Raw genomic sequence first — 15199 nt, forward strand, 5'->3', positions numbered from 1 at the left:
TATCCTTTATGCTTTAAAAAAAAAAAAGAATAAATAAATAAATAAGTGTAAAAAAACAAAAAAAACCATAGGCCTATGTTTGTAATTGCGTAGAACATCTTTGAAATGATCCACAAGAAAGATGGGGGGTGGGGGAGAGGGGAAAGTGGGTGATGGGCATTGAGGAGGGCACCTGTTGGGATGAGCACTGGGTGTTGGATGGAAACCAATTTGACAATAAATTATATTAAAACAAACAAAAAAAGAGAGCGCCTGGGTGGCTCAGTCCGATGAGCGTCCGACTTCGGCCCAGGTCGTGATCTCACGGTCAGTGAGTTCGAGCCCCGCGTCGGGCTCTGGGCTGATGGCTCGGAGCCTGGAGCCTGTTTCAGATTCTGTGCCTCCGTCTCTCTCTGCCCCTCCCCCACTCATGCTCGCTCGCTCTCCCTCTCTGCAAAAATAAATAAACTTAAAAAAATTAAAAACAAAAAAAACAAAAAAAGAAAGTGGGTAATAGTGTTTGCACCGGGAAGAGAAAGCAGGTGACTGGAGAAAGGAAGGTAAGAGAAATTCATTCGTCACGACCACCTCCTCCTACATACCTTTTATAAAATGTACCTAACTGCCTTTATTATTTAATCAAAAATTGATTAAGTGCTTAAAAATTCCTTTCTTGTGTTAAAAACACAGGGTAAGGGGCACCTGGGTGGCTCAGTCGGTTAAGCCTCCGACTCTTGGTTATGACTCAGTCATCACCTCCTGGTTGGTGAGTTCGAGCTCCGCATTGGGCTCTGTGCAGACAGGACGGAGCCTGCTTGGGATTCTCTGTCCCCTTCTCTCTCTGCCCCTTCCCCACTCATGCTCTCTCTCTCTCTCAAAAATAAATAAATAAATAAACATTAAAATGTATATTAAAAAAAAAAAACAAAACAAAACGCAGGGGGGAAAGTGTGTAGGAACCATCTCAAACGATGGGAAGGGTGTATTTGGGTCACCTGGGCAGGAGCCATGGCTGAAATGATCGAGAGGCAAAGCGGAAGTCGAGGACTTGAGGCTCCTCTTTGAAGTCGGCAGCAGAGCCCCAGACGAAAGCAGGGAGACGCATCTGCTAACAGGATTCCTGTCTCAGGGGTGCCCGGCTGCCATCCAGCATCCAGCCGGCACTCGGAGTCTGCGTTTATTGATAGATGAGTAAGATTGAACATGGCACCTGTGTCCAGCGAATAATCCCCTGGCACCATTTAACCAACACTTAGAGCAGCTGCTTTTGAAAAATTACCTTTGGACTGGGCCCATCCCAGCAGAACAACATCATCACCTTAAGTACTTTTCCGGTTCCCAAGAAATGAGGATTTTTTGCCCTGCCAGAGGAGACCTGAGCCATATTTTCTTTGAAGTCACTTCTGTCGCTTTCTTTTTATTTCCTCCGCTGCCTACCTTAGATCACAAGGCCCGTGCTATGGCCATATCCTTTCAAGGGATCTCGGCGGCCCCCTTTGAAGGACTTCGGCGGCTTCTCCTTGCCCACAGCTCATTCATGCTCAGCAGTATTTACAAGGCTGCTCCCAGTCTGCTCTCACCCACTCCCGCACATCTGTGCAAACCTACTGGACTTTTCTCCAACCACATCCCCATAACCTTCCACCTCTTCGAACCATGGCTCATGCTTCTCCGTTCATCACCTTCTTAATGAACCACCACTAATTTACCAATACTCGGATCCAATGTCACCTCCTAGGGAAGTACTCCCGGCCCTACCAGGCCAACCGAGGGATACCTTCTTCCTGCTTCCAGGCTGTAGGAAGCTCTATTGGAGAATTTGTCGCAATGCTTTATTGTCTGTCTTACTCATTTCTTCTTTTTTTAAATGTTTCCTTATTTATTTTAAGAGAGAGAGTGCAAGTGGGGTAGGGTCAAGGAGAGAGGGAGACAGAAAATCCCAAGCAGGTCTCCATCCGCACGATCAGCACAGAGCCCGACGCGGGGCTTGATCTCAGGAACCAGGAGATCGTGACCTGAGCCGAAATCAAGAGTCAGACGTTAACTGACTGAGCCATCCAAGCGCCCCAACCTTACTCATCTCTTCTGAACATTATTTACTTTCATATCCACAGTATCCAGGTAACACAGCTTCTAACACATAGCAAAAGCTCGGTAATTTTCTTTCTTATGAATGTGTGGATTCTCTGTTTGCAGTGTCCGGACGCCTAATTCAACACTCACATTCTACTTAATTCTCCGATTTTTAGCCTCTTGCTTCAAGCATTGCTTCAAACATACCCGGAGGAGAGCACTGACGGCCTGTCCCACTGCAGCTCCTGCTGAAAGACATTTCTCATCCACGGAAACGTTTCCCCCAGGTTAGCTGCCCTAGTATGGCTAGAGGTTCCTCACCTCCACACTCCCGTTCACTCTATTCTCCTTGCCGACATTCTCCACCTGTACCCATTAAAAACTCAAGACGTGATACCACAACACAGCCACCAGAATCGTTAAAATGACAAGGGATGTTGAGAGCACATGTTGACAAGCGTGTGGAGCGACCGGAACTCTCATTCATTGCTGATGCACGTGCAAGCTGGCATGATGGCTTTGGAAGTCGTTTGGGCTAAATACAAATTCTCATGATGCACAGAATCTGCTCCTAGGTATATACCCAACAGTCCCTATGGGACATGAATAAGAATGCTCATAACAGGGGTGCCTGGGTGGCTCAGTCGGTTAGGCGTCCGACTTTCCTTCAGGTCATGATCTCATGGTCCGTGGGTTCGAGCCCCCCATCGGGCTCTGTGCTGACAGCTTGGAGCCTGGAGCCTGCTTCAGATTCTATGTTCTCCCTCTCTCTCTGCGCCTCCCCCGCTCATGCTCTGTCTCTGTCTCTCAAAAATAAATAAGTGTTAAAAAAATTTTTTTTATGCTTATAACATTGGGAACCCTGGGTGGCTCAGTCGGTTGAGGGTCTGACTTGATTTCGACTCAGGTCATAATCCCAGCATCTTGGAATTGTGTCCTACCTTGGGCTCTGTGCTGAGCGTGGAACCTGCTTAAAGATTCTGTCTCTCTTACTCTGCTCCTTCCCCCACTCTCTAAAAATTAAAATAATAAATTAATTTGGGACACTCGGGTGGCTTAGTCAGTTGAGCATCTGACTCTTGGTTTCAGCTCAGGTCCTGATCTCAGGGTTCATGACAGTGCAGAGCCTGTAGGGGTTTCTCTCTCTCTGCCTCTCCCCCAGTCTCACTCTCTCTCTCTCTCTCTCTCTCTCTCTGTCTCTCTCTCTCAAAATAAGTAAATAAACTTAAAAAATAAGTTAATTTATTAAAAATTAAAATAAATTTAAAAAAAAGAATACTCATAACAGTGCCTCGAAATAGAACCCCCCCCCCAAATGTCCACCACCAGTAGGTTGGAAGAAGTGTGGTTTATTCACACAATGGAAAACTACACAGCGGTGAGAATGAACCATGACTGTGCAAAGCACCACACAGACCTCACAGTGTAGAGTGGAAGATGCCAGACACAAAAGACACAAGCATATACACTCTACGACTTAATTCACATAAACTTCAAAACCAGGCAAAACCAATCTCTGGTGATAGAAGTCAGGATTGTTGGGGGCCCAGTAACTGGAAGGGTTGGGGATCAGGGAGCCTTCTGTGGCCCTGGTGAATGTTCTATTCCTTGATCTGGGTTGTGGTTACATGCCTTGCCTTTTCAAGACTCATTAAACTGTACACTTAGGTTTTGTGTTATGTTTGAGTAAAACTGAAAATAAAATCTCCCCAGCACCTGGTCCACTCCTTCGCATAGGGGAAGTTCTCCGAATGGTTGGTGGTCAATTAACTAATGGAATTCTCCTTCCCGCTAAGTGCCTAAGTGCCTTTGGGGGGCAGGCTCAATCGTTTTGAATTATACTGAGACCACCAACATGTTTAATTTGACCTTAACGTCTCTACATTTGAAGAGCTGAAACGAAGACCTCTAGTAACCAGACCCTTTCACCTGGTTCTGTGCACAGCGGGGGCAGCGTGAGGATCTATTTCCCTCTGCTATCCTCATCCGGGATGGGAGCTGTTGGAGAACAGATCGCCTCTACTCAGAGTATGTTTTCTGGGGTGCTAACAATGCCGTTCGCTCATCTTCCTTCAGAGTATAATCCACAAACCAGCCGCATGTAGGGTCACTTGGGGGCTGATCAGAAATGCAAACAAATGAGGGGCGCCTGGGTGGCTGAGTCAGTTGGGTGTCCCACTTCAGCTCAGGTCATGATCTCGCAGTTGGTGAGTTCAAGCCCCGTATCAGGCTCTGTGCTGACAGCTCAGAGCCTGGAGTCTGCTTCAGACTCTGTGTCTCCCTCTCTCTCAGCCCCTCCCCCCCTCACGCTCTGTCTCTCTCTGTCTCAAAAATAAATAAACGTTAAAAAAAAAAAAAAAAGAAATGCAAACAAATAAGCTTCATCTTCAGGCCAAGCAAGTCAGAATCTCAGTCGTGAGGCTCAGAATTCTGTGTTTTAATAAGATTCCCTGGTGTTTTAATGGTGTCTTTTATTTTCTGTACTTCTGATGCTCTGACATCTGGGGGCTTGCCGAGCCTGGAGGGCCCCTCCCAGGGCTAGCCAATTCCCAAAGTGAATGGGCAACTCGCCCCCAAGCTTGCTTTTCAGTTACAAACCAACCAGTCCAGAGCCCGCACCCCAACCACCTTCTTTATGGGGCTCTCATTCTCCAGGCCACTGTTCTAATCACTGCACTAGGGGAGAAGGTACCAGACAACTAGGGATGGCCCCTTTGCCCCAGAGACCACTGAAATTACCTAACTAAGTGTAAGCCTTTTTACCCTGGTTCACCCCTTCCTTTCTGAGGAAACACCTAAAACTAGCCACAGCTCTCCCTCTCTCTCTGACCAGTGACTGACCTTGGGTATGTCCCCCACAGCATCGTGTACTATCTCCTTCTCGGGGGAACTGTGAGTAATAAACCATTCTTTTGATGGCAGTCATCTCCTGATTCGTTGGCCTTACAATACTTCAAACGTTCTATTAATAAACTGTATTTTAAAACACCAGAAGATTTAGGGGTGCCTGCCTGGTTCTGTTGGTAGAGCATGTGACTCTCGATCTTGGGGTCGTGGGTTTAAGTCCCACAGTGGGTGGAGAGAGTACTTAAGAAGATAAAATCTCTAAAACACCGGAAGATTTGTATGCACGTTAGCAAATGAGAATTAGGGGCGCCTGGGTGGCAGGCAGTCAATTAAGCATCCGACTTCAGCTCAGATCACGATCTCATGGTTTGTGAATTCAAGCCCCTCATCGGGGTCTCTGCTGTCAGCACGGAGCCTGCTTCAGATCCTCTGTCCCTTCTCTTTTTCCCTCCCCTACTTGTGAAACTCTCTCTTTCTCTCTCTCTCTCAAAAATAAACATTAAAAAAAAAAAGACATTTGAGAAGTAGAAATTCTTTCCTACCTCTTGCAAAAGAGCTACCTAGACCACAGCCTATCCTGAATTCACATTCCCTCCAGAAATAGGAATAAATCTCACCAGGGAAGGAAGATTACCCTTTCCCTCCTGAGCATGGTGTGAGGTCATTTGTCATTCCCAAGCGTCTCAGGTGGAAAGATGGGGGACACTGACATGCAGGTGATTTGCCCAAGCTCCTGTCCCAGTGTTGATAGAGCCTAGGTGACCAGACTCCTGGTCCCAACCCCAGCAGCACAAAAATAATCACAGAAGCTACCGCTTGTTGAAGGCATTCTAAGTGCCGGCTAAGAAATTAAGCTCTTTTTTCAGAAACGGATTATCCAATTAACATCATGATAACCCTGTTGGGTAGGTATCCCCATTTCCACAGGAGGCACCTGAAGCTCAAAAATATTAAGTGACTTTTGTTTATAAATCATGTTAGAGGCACAGTTATTATTCAAACGACTTCTTTCTGATTCCAAAGACATAGCTGTTAATGACTACAAGATGGATATAAAAATTGAAGATGCTTTCAGCAGAATAGCTTGGAAATTAGATACGGAATTCTAATGTACCATTGCAGATTTTGAAATATGACAGTCATGAATTTTCCCATGATACTCAATGTGGAAAACTGTAATATTTCTTCATTTTTATAAATCGGATTAGAATCTGGTTTACAGCCCTCACACGCCAGACTCCACATGGAATTCAACATCAAGTAACAATGGAAGATTTCTTCCCTATTCTGTTGGGTCTAAAAAAATGGGGGAGGAGTCTGGTCTTTAGAGTATTCTGGTATCTGATGCCCCTGAGAGTTAATGTGCTTTCACTGTCTATGGTCTTTGTGTTTCCTAGTCAGTTTCGCTGGCCTTCCTTTATCTTCTCCATCCGGGCTTTCAAGGTGCCACCAAACCACATTCATGCGAGGTCTTGCGACCTCTGGCTTGTTGCATCCAAGAGGACCCCCATTCCCGAGGCACGCAAGGCTCTTTTGCCACATTCTTCTCCAGGTCAATTGATTCTTCCTCTGCAACTGCACTAATCTGCAACCGCACTAATCTGCAACCTCTCCCTTCCACGGGCTTAATGATGTCAATCCCCATCAACATTTGCACACAGAGTCTTTAGAGTTGACCCTCTGGCTTTTCAGTCTTCCTCCACATTACAAAGGAAAACAAAACAAAATGCTTGTTATGGCCCTCCCTCAAGGAAGCTCAAAGCTAAGAGAAATGAAAGAACTGCTTTCTTTCTTTTTTTTTTTTAACTTATTTATTTAAATTAAAGTTAGTTAACATACAATGTAGTATTGGTTTCAGGAGTAGAACCCAGTAATGGCTCTCATTCTTACCTAAGTGGTCATTAACTTGGGGCCAGAATATTAGAGCTAAAAGCAAAGCGACTCTTTTTTAACTCTCTCTGAGATCCCCCTGAGATAGGTTCCCCAGATTGAAACCCTCTGGAGGCCAGCAAGTAAATCAGCAATGCATTATTCTTTTCTTTACCTTTCAAAGCCTAACTCAACGGTGTCTCTTCCATGAATGCTTCCTTGATTATCATTCTAAACAGAATCATTCTTTCCTCTCCCTGTTCTCACAGCAATTTGCTAAATGTCTGCCTTATTCCGCGTTAATTGCATTCTGCTTTCTCTAAGACAAATTTTTAAAGAAATGCCGGCCACATTTCCTAACTGGATATTTTGGAGTATAATGGTACGGCAACAGCTTTATCTAGTTCCAGCAGAGACAGAGGGAAAAATTCTTTGGCTTAATAGTCTTAACCATGAGTTGAGAAAAGAGAATCATAAATTTGCCCAAGGTTCAACATATTTCTCAAAACTTTATTGAGCAGAGTAACTTTTGCTGGCTTTAGAGTGATGACAGTCACTCGGGGTAATTTAATGCCAAGTTCTCTTGCTTAAAAACTTAACTTGGACATCAACCAAGTCTATAGAGTTGCATTCTTAGAGTGCCAAAGTACCTCAACCGCTCTGGGAGGGGAGTCTGTCCCTAGGAAATGGTGCAGAACAGCCCAAACAGGAGGGTGATTACCCTGCTGGGTGCCACAGGCTGTAAATCCAACCTTGGGGCTGCAAAGTGCATCGTGGGATGCCAGCTAGCTCAGAGATGCAATCTGCTGTAGTGCAGACAGCACTCAGCTGGGGATCCGAGGCATAGGATGCAAAAAGGAGGCATACCTGTGGACCCTTAGCCACCTGCTATATGAATATGCCTCACGGATGTGTTGACTTTCCACTCTGTAGTGACCACCTTGGCGCCTTGATCCTTGTACGTCTTTTTCCCACAGTCACAGCCTCTTGGCTCTCACCTGTGGGCTCAGCTCAGGTCTGTGACCATGAATTCTAAATCATGCAGGATTTAAGGGGTCACATTTAGTCTTCTTCTCTACATGGCATCGCTAGACTATCACTTTGCTCCTTGACGCGAAGCTTCTGGAAATTCCAAGCCCACTTTTTACCCTTGTCTGGATCAATTTTGCCTCTTTGCCAAATTCTGCAGGAGCATTTCTGGTCCCTAGAGATGAATTCGCTGCTTGTGTTCATGGTTCCATCCCTGAACCTCACACTTAAATTTGAGATTCCTTTACCAACTAGCCCCTGGCATTCTCATTCCCTCCTTGAACATTAGCATATGGCCCTCTGCCAGATTTCGTGGTTGCTGAGCTCTGCGGGGTGTCAGAAAACCCAGGCACTACCTCTGGTCACTCCTCGGTGCTGTTTGTCGTGTTGCTGCTGCTTGTCTGGGCCTCCATTTTCCTACCACCATGATATTCTAGACTCTTTCATGAACGCACGTTCCCATGGCCTCCTGCTGTTGGGTTGGTTTCCAATTGGCTGCCCCAATTGGGCAGATCTTTCCGCCCTCAAGATATCAGCCCCCACTGGTCTGACTCATCTCCCACCAGCAGCCAACACCTGGTTTGGGTCGATTTTGTTACATTGGTGTTTTTCTAAATAATCTCTGCAGATTGTTGGTATACATAACATACACAAAGAGTTCTATAGTTAAATATATTCTTAAAAAAATTTTTTTTAACGTTTTTATTTATTTTTGAGACAGAGCATGAGCAGGGGAGGGGCAGAGAGAGGGAGACACAGAATCCGAAGCAGGCTCCAGGCTCTGAGCTGTCAGCACAGAGCCCGACATGGGGCTCAAACTCACAGATTGTGAGATCATGACCTGAGCTGAAGTCGGATGCCCAACCGACTGGGCCACCCAGGCGCCCCTATAGTTAAATATTCTTAAAGAGAACACGTGAGACAGTTAAACGGGACCCTTTACAGGAGGACTTCACAGAGCCTCTAATATGATGACCTTTGCTGATAATATCTAAGGTGGGATATAGTGTTTAGTGTTCTCAAACCTTATTTGACCATGTTTTCCTGGGAGCCTGTTCTTGGGCTGGTGTTCCATGGAACAGAGTTTGGGAAATGGTAAATCACATTCTTCAGGTTCCAGCCCCATGTTAACCTTGACTTGTTGGCAATAACGACATCTTTGAAAGCCACAGATACAGCCCCCTTCATGGTGCAGTGGAGTCCCGGGGGCTGGTTTTGAATCCAACCTTCTCCCTTTTCCTTTGCTGCTATTCACTTGTTCAACTCTTTAATGTTTGTTTTTAAGAGACAGAGAGAGACAGAGTACAAGCAGGGGAGGGGCAGAGAGGGACAGAGATGCAGAATCGCAAGCAGGCTCCAGGCTCCGAGCTGTCAGCACAGAGCCCGACACGGGGCTTGAACCCACAAACCGTGAGAGCATGACTTGAGCCAAAGTGGGATGCCTAACCCACCGAGCCACCCAGGTGCCTCCACTTGTTCAACTTCTTAAAAACTACTTAACGTACGTGCCTCTCCAGTCCTACTTCTGCTTCACAAGGTGATTGATACGCAACTGTGTACATTATCATCCACAATGGCTAGCGCTAAGCTTCATTTATTGAACATTTGCTCTCCACTCGTCGCTGCTCTCAACACTTCTCCCCTATCACCTCTTTTACGACAACAATCCCATGATGCAGGCGTAATCGTTGATTTGTCCCCCCCCCCCATTTTACAGAGGGGGCTACGGAGGCACAAAAACAGCTACATATTAACTTACCAAAGTCCACCAGCTGATTCAACCGAGATTCAGGCCGAGGTAGTTGGACTGTGGCGACATCGTTCTCAATCCCAGCGCTGTAATTTACTCATATAGCGTAAATAAACAGACATTCTTGCCCTGGTGGCGCTTATATTCCTAGTGGGAGGAAACAGGCAACAAATAAATAAGCTTAGGTCCTGCAGGGATGAGTGCCATGGGCAAAATTAAAGCAGAGTATAGAATATGCAAATGTTACTCTTCTACAGGGTGGTTAGGGAAAGCCTCTCTGAGTTGAGGTGACATTTGTGCAGGGGCGCCTGGTGCCTCCGTCGGTTAAGCGTCCGACTTCAGCTCAGGTCATGATCTGGCGGCTCGTGGGTTCGAGCTTCCGATTCTGTGTCTCCCCCTCTCTCTGCCCCTCCCTGACTTGCATGCTGTCTCTCTCGGTCTCTCTCTCAAAAAAAAAAAAAAAAAAAAAAAAAGTGAATACATGTTAAAAAAAAATTTTTTTTAAAGGTGACATTTGTGCAGGAGGAAGTGATAAGTGAAGGGAAAAGTATTCCAGGCAGAGGGAATAGCAAGGGCAAAGGCTCTGAGGCAAGAGCGCTTTGGACTGTCCACAAAGTAGCAAGGGGCAGTGTGGATACAGCAGAGCGAGTAAGAAGGAATAGAGTTAGCAAGATTCGGAAACACAGGTCATGTGGTGGGGATGGGGGTTGGGGGGGTCGTCAACACGGCTAAGAAATACAGATTTATTCTGCAATGGAAAGTTGTCGGAGGGTTTGGGGCTGAGGGGAGACATTCTGACTCAGATGGCAAAGGCCATTCTAGCTTCTATCGGGGGCATGGGGGGAGGCAAGGAGAAGCAGGAAGTCTGGGTGCAGGGATCCAGGCAAGAGATGACATCAGCTAGGTGTTAGCGGCGGAGGCGGGAGATGAAGTCAGGTTCTGGAGAGATTAGGGAAAGAAACCCAGCGGGATTTCCTAATGGAGTGGACCTGGGGTGCAGAGAACGATAACTCCAAGATTGTCACCTGGACACTTGAAGGGGTGCTGGTGGGAGATCGGGCTTCTAGAGGAAAACCACCCGTGTAAGACCCCGTGCGGTGATCACTCTTGCCTTCAGTTTCGCATTAGCGCTGCCTCTGTATGTAAGTAAACCTGCCTGTCGCCTCTCGTCAGAAAATAAGGACACAATCCGATATAATCCCCCCCCCCTTTTTTTTTGAGACGCCACAGAACTTCGAATCTGATTCAGGACGCTGTTGAACAGTTCTGGTGTTTCAGAGGGGGCAAAAGGAATCCAAGGCCCATGTTTTTGCTCTTGTACAAGGAGAATGTTCGATAATAAATACGGTTGGGCCTGTGCTTTATTTCCTGAAAAATATGGGTCCAAATATGGGTCCAGGCTTCCACTAAAGGTGGGGCGAAAGGAGAAGAGGCAGAGAGAGCTATTGAAAAGCAAGGTTCTTTAGTAGCCAAAAATGGCTGGTTTAGAAATTCCGCAACAGGGGCGCCTGGGTGGCGCAGTCGGTTAAGCGTCCGACTTCAGCCAGGTCACGATCTCGCGGTCCGTGAGTTCGAGCCCCGCGTCAGGCTCTGGGCTGATGGCTCGGAGCCTGGAGCCTGTTTCCGACTCTGTGTCTCCCTCTGTCTCTGCCCCTCCCCCGTTCATGCTCTGTCTCTCTCTGTCCCAAAAATAAATAAACGTTGAAAAAAAAAAAAAATTAAAAAAAAAAAAAGAAATTCCGCAACAGCACAGGGGCCCTCTCTTAGGAAAGGAGAGGCAACCACAAAGCCACTATCAGGACTTCCGACATCAGGCTGGGCACTGTGGAGACCTGGATGTTTCCATGGCAACTCTCTCCGCACAGTTTGGCTGGACCAGCTCTCGCCTGTGACTCAGGGCATCCGTGTGACTCAAGCTGCTCTCCGCACTGCATGAGGCCACTCGTCAAGATTACTCCAGGTGACACTGTTCTCTGTGACGAAGCCAGTTACACAGGGAACAACAGAACTTAAGAAGGAGTGACTGGCTACGTGTTTTCTTAAATACTTGTGTTGTATTTATCTTTCTAATGTTATTTACTTCGATCCTAGTGGGTTTTTCCCCCTAAGTCTCTTTGTAATTTATGTGCCCTTAGATACAACAGCAAATATACAACAGAAGGGAAAAATAGGAAAATTAGACTACATCGAAGTTAGAAACTTTTGTGCTGCAAATGATACCATCAAGAAAGGGAAAAGCCCGCAGGATAGGAGGTAACATTTACAAATTGCCTATCTGATAAGGGTCTTATCAGACCTTTATATAAAGAACTCCTACAACTCAACAGTAAAAAGACAACCAAACCAAAAAATGGGTAAAAGATTTGAATAGACAGTGGTTAATTCTTCACTCCCTTCACGATTTATGCCAAGCCCCCATATCACCTGCACAGCCAGCTCTTTGATAGTTTCAAATAATTGCCTCATTTTTACACATACATAAAGACGGAGTTGATTTCTTTTTCTTTTTACTTTTTTACATTTATTTATTTTTGAGAGACAGAGAGAGACAGAGCATGAGCAGGGGAGGGGCAGAGAGAGAGAGGGAGACACAGAATCCCAAGCAGGCTCCGGGCTCCGAGCTGTCAGCACAGAGCCCGTCACGGGGCTTGAACTCACGGACCGTGAGCTCATGACCTGAGCCGAAGTCGGACGTTTAAGTGACTGAGCCACCCAGGCACCCCAAGATGGAGTTTTTTTAGGGAAAATAATGGACAAGGCAGGAAAAGTACACAAAAAGCAGAAAGGGCTATGACCCCTGGGGGGAAAATACATGCTCTCTTTAGAGCACGAAGCCTGGAATTGCCAAAATATGGAGAGAAAAGTGGGTGTGTTGTTTCTCATCTCAGGGAATTTAGAAAAACAGCTAAGGGATATGCTGAGGGGTAGCCAGCCTGGAAAGAAAAGAGGAGGGTACTGAGCCAGTGGGTGTGTAAACGTAAGAGATCTGAGAATATTATGCAGATCAGTGAATTTACTTTGAAGATGAAGCAGTGAGGACTGAAGGAAGGGTGGACCCTGGGAACAGGAAGTTACTGTGCAATTGTAGAGGCTACAGGAGACACTGATCTAGAAGCTGAGAGTGTGTGGGTAGTTTGATAGCAAGTAAGCTGAAGATAAGGACATGGCAGGGTAGAAGGTTCCAAAGAGGGCTGACTTAGAAAGTCAGCAGGGGGAAGGCTCAAGGCAGAGATGGGCTGACAGATGGGAGAGAAGGTGGAAAGGAGCCCCCGTAGGTGGGTCATGATATCAGAAGGACCACAGGAGGAGCGGATGGGGGAGAAGACTAGGCGATGAGCATACCAGCTGCCATGTAAAGGATGAGAACGTTGCCCTTCCGAGCCTTGATAGTGAACACACAGGGTCAGTCAGTATCTGGTGGGTGACATTGAGAAAATGCATTAAAGTTATCCTGCATGTAGGACGCCTGAGGGGCTCAGTTGGTTCAGCATTGACTCTTGGTTTTGTCTCAAGCCATGATCTCATGATCTCCCTCTCTCTGAAAAATAAACACTAAATTTTTTTTTTTATTTATTTTTTTTAATGTTTTATTTATTTTTGAGATGGGGAGAGACAGAGCATGAACGGGGGAGGGGCAGAGAGAGAGGGAGACACAGAATCGGAAACAGGCTCCAGGCTCTGAGCCATCAGCCCAGAGCCCGACGCGGGGCTCGAACTCACGGACCGCGAGATCGTGACCTGGCTGAAGTCGGACGCTTAACCGACTGCGCCACCCAGGCGCCCCAACACTAAATTTTTAAAAAAATATATAAGTAAATAGACATTTAAAAAAAAGAATGAAGACTTAATTCACCTTTCAGCTTCTATTGTCTCACCTTTAAAATGAGGATAATATATAGTTTTCGGGGTTGTTAGGACTGGAAAAAAAATGGTCACAGAGGATCTGGACCACAACAGGGGCTCGATCTCTTGGAACTGTCTCCATCTGTGATAATAACTGAGTCAGTTGCAAACACGCAACCTGGGTCTGATCTATAGTGGTGATTCTTTTTCTCTTCCCCCTTTCTTTTTGCTGTGTGTCTCTCTTCCTTGTTGTTTTGAAGTCCCATTTTTAGACTCATTCTTTCTTATGCATCTCTCTCTCTCTCTCTGTGTGCGCACACATTGAAACTAGAACAGCAATTGGCAAAGTTCAGATGATCTCAATTTACGAGAACAGCAAAGACTCAGGAAATTTCAAAATGTTGAGCTTGATACAGAGCCTTGGCAAAGTTCCCTATCTGACTCTGATACAACGTTAAAATGTTTAGGTAACTGAAGAATTCACAGACGACTAGACACCAACAAACTTCCTCTAGGAAGAAGAGGTCAAAAGAATGGACTAGGATTCCTTGTTGGATGTAATTACCACACTAATGCATGTGAAGGCGTGCTCCCTGGATCATGGTGTGTGCACACATTTATTGCATGTGGGCTAATTTTATTATTTTATTTACTTATTTATTTTTGAGAGAGAGAGAGAGCGTGCACGAGGGGCAGAGAGTGTGGGGTAGAGAGACAGAATCCCAAGCAGGCTCCACGCTGTGAGCAAAGAGCCCAACACGGGGCTCGATCTCACTAACTGTGAGATCATGACCTGAGCTGAAATCAAGAGTGGGACACTTAACTGATCGAGCCACCCAGGTGTACCCCCCCAACCAAGGCTTCATTCTTAATAAGCGGCAGATTCTGAGGTTCAAATCTAGCCCCACCACGCTGCCTCTGCTTTTCCCATTGGCCAACGACTTCTGAAAAATCTTTCCCTGAAAAAATTTCATGCCTTGAAAAAACACAAAATAGTTTTTTTTCAGTTGGCTTTCTAGTTTTCTAAAAATATCTATTCTCAGATGGGCTTAGAAAGTATGATGAACACTGTTAATTGCTAGCCGGTACCCATTCTCCTTTCTTTCTTCCCAAGAAAATACCAGTTCTAAGTACGTCAACAATCATGCATACCATGGGTCTCAGGAGAATCTGATGCCATTGTCAGTTCTAGGAAGTGGTCTGATTAGGCAAAAGGTAAATCTGGTGACTGGTTCTGGAATGAGCATGTGCCCTAATCCTGGGCAAGAAGACAGAAGGAGAGACCTGCCGGAAACTTCTGGAAGACTTTTCTTTGTTCTGAAAAGAGCTCCAGGGAAGTCACTTGCTCTCCCAACGGTCATGAGCAAACAACCCGTAAGCTTGACTGTTGCGCCAGCCATCCTAAAGCCACAGAGGGAACCAGTCTTAGGATGAGACCCAAACTGTGGCTTACAGAGCAGAGACACGGAAATCAAGTATGTGGTTCCTTGAAAACATGATTGGGCCACTGATCAAGCAACACCGAAGGCCACTCAACACCTGGACCTCACCTTTGTGAGCTAGTAACTCGTGTTTGCTGAACACAAATCTATTTAATAACTTCTTCAAGCAATTGGAGTTCACCTTTCTGTTTTTTACAGCCCCCACCCCACCAATGGATACTAACAATAATACAGCCAAAATAGCCGGTCCATGGTGGAAAAAAGGAGACAGGCAAGCAAAACGTAAAGCTGGAAATATAGCGTCATCCTCCAGATGAAGGATGCAATTTTCCCTGGGGTAAGTAATCGCACCATATCTTTGGTGCTA

At 46.0% G+C, this 15199-nt stretch overlaps 1 long non-coding RNA gene across 10 annotated transcripts in view; it reads right to left on the minus strand.

Annotated features, from left to right (window-relative positions):
- Positions 1 to 15199, minus strand: part of LOC123603040 — a 244679-nt gene that overhangs the window by 90848 nt on the left and 138632 nt on the right. For all 10 annotated transcript variants that reach the window (XR_006714703.1, XR_006714706.1, XR_006714702.1 and 7 more), the window contains one exon: positions 9557 to 9694. This is a non-coding gene — a long non-coding RNA (uncharacterized LOC123603040). The remainder of the gene's footprint in view (positions 1 to 9556; positions 9695 to 15199) is intronic.

The sequence above is a fragment of the Leopardus geoffroyi genome, chromosome E1 (assembly GCF_018350155.1).
Source record: "Leopardus geoffroyi isolate Oge1 chromosome E1, O.geoffroyi_Oge1_pat1.0, whole genome shotgun sequence".
NCBI lineage: Eukaryota > Metazoa > Chordata > Mammalia > Carnivora > Felidae > Leopardus > Leopardus geoffroyi.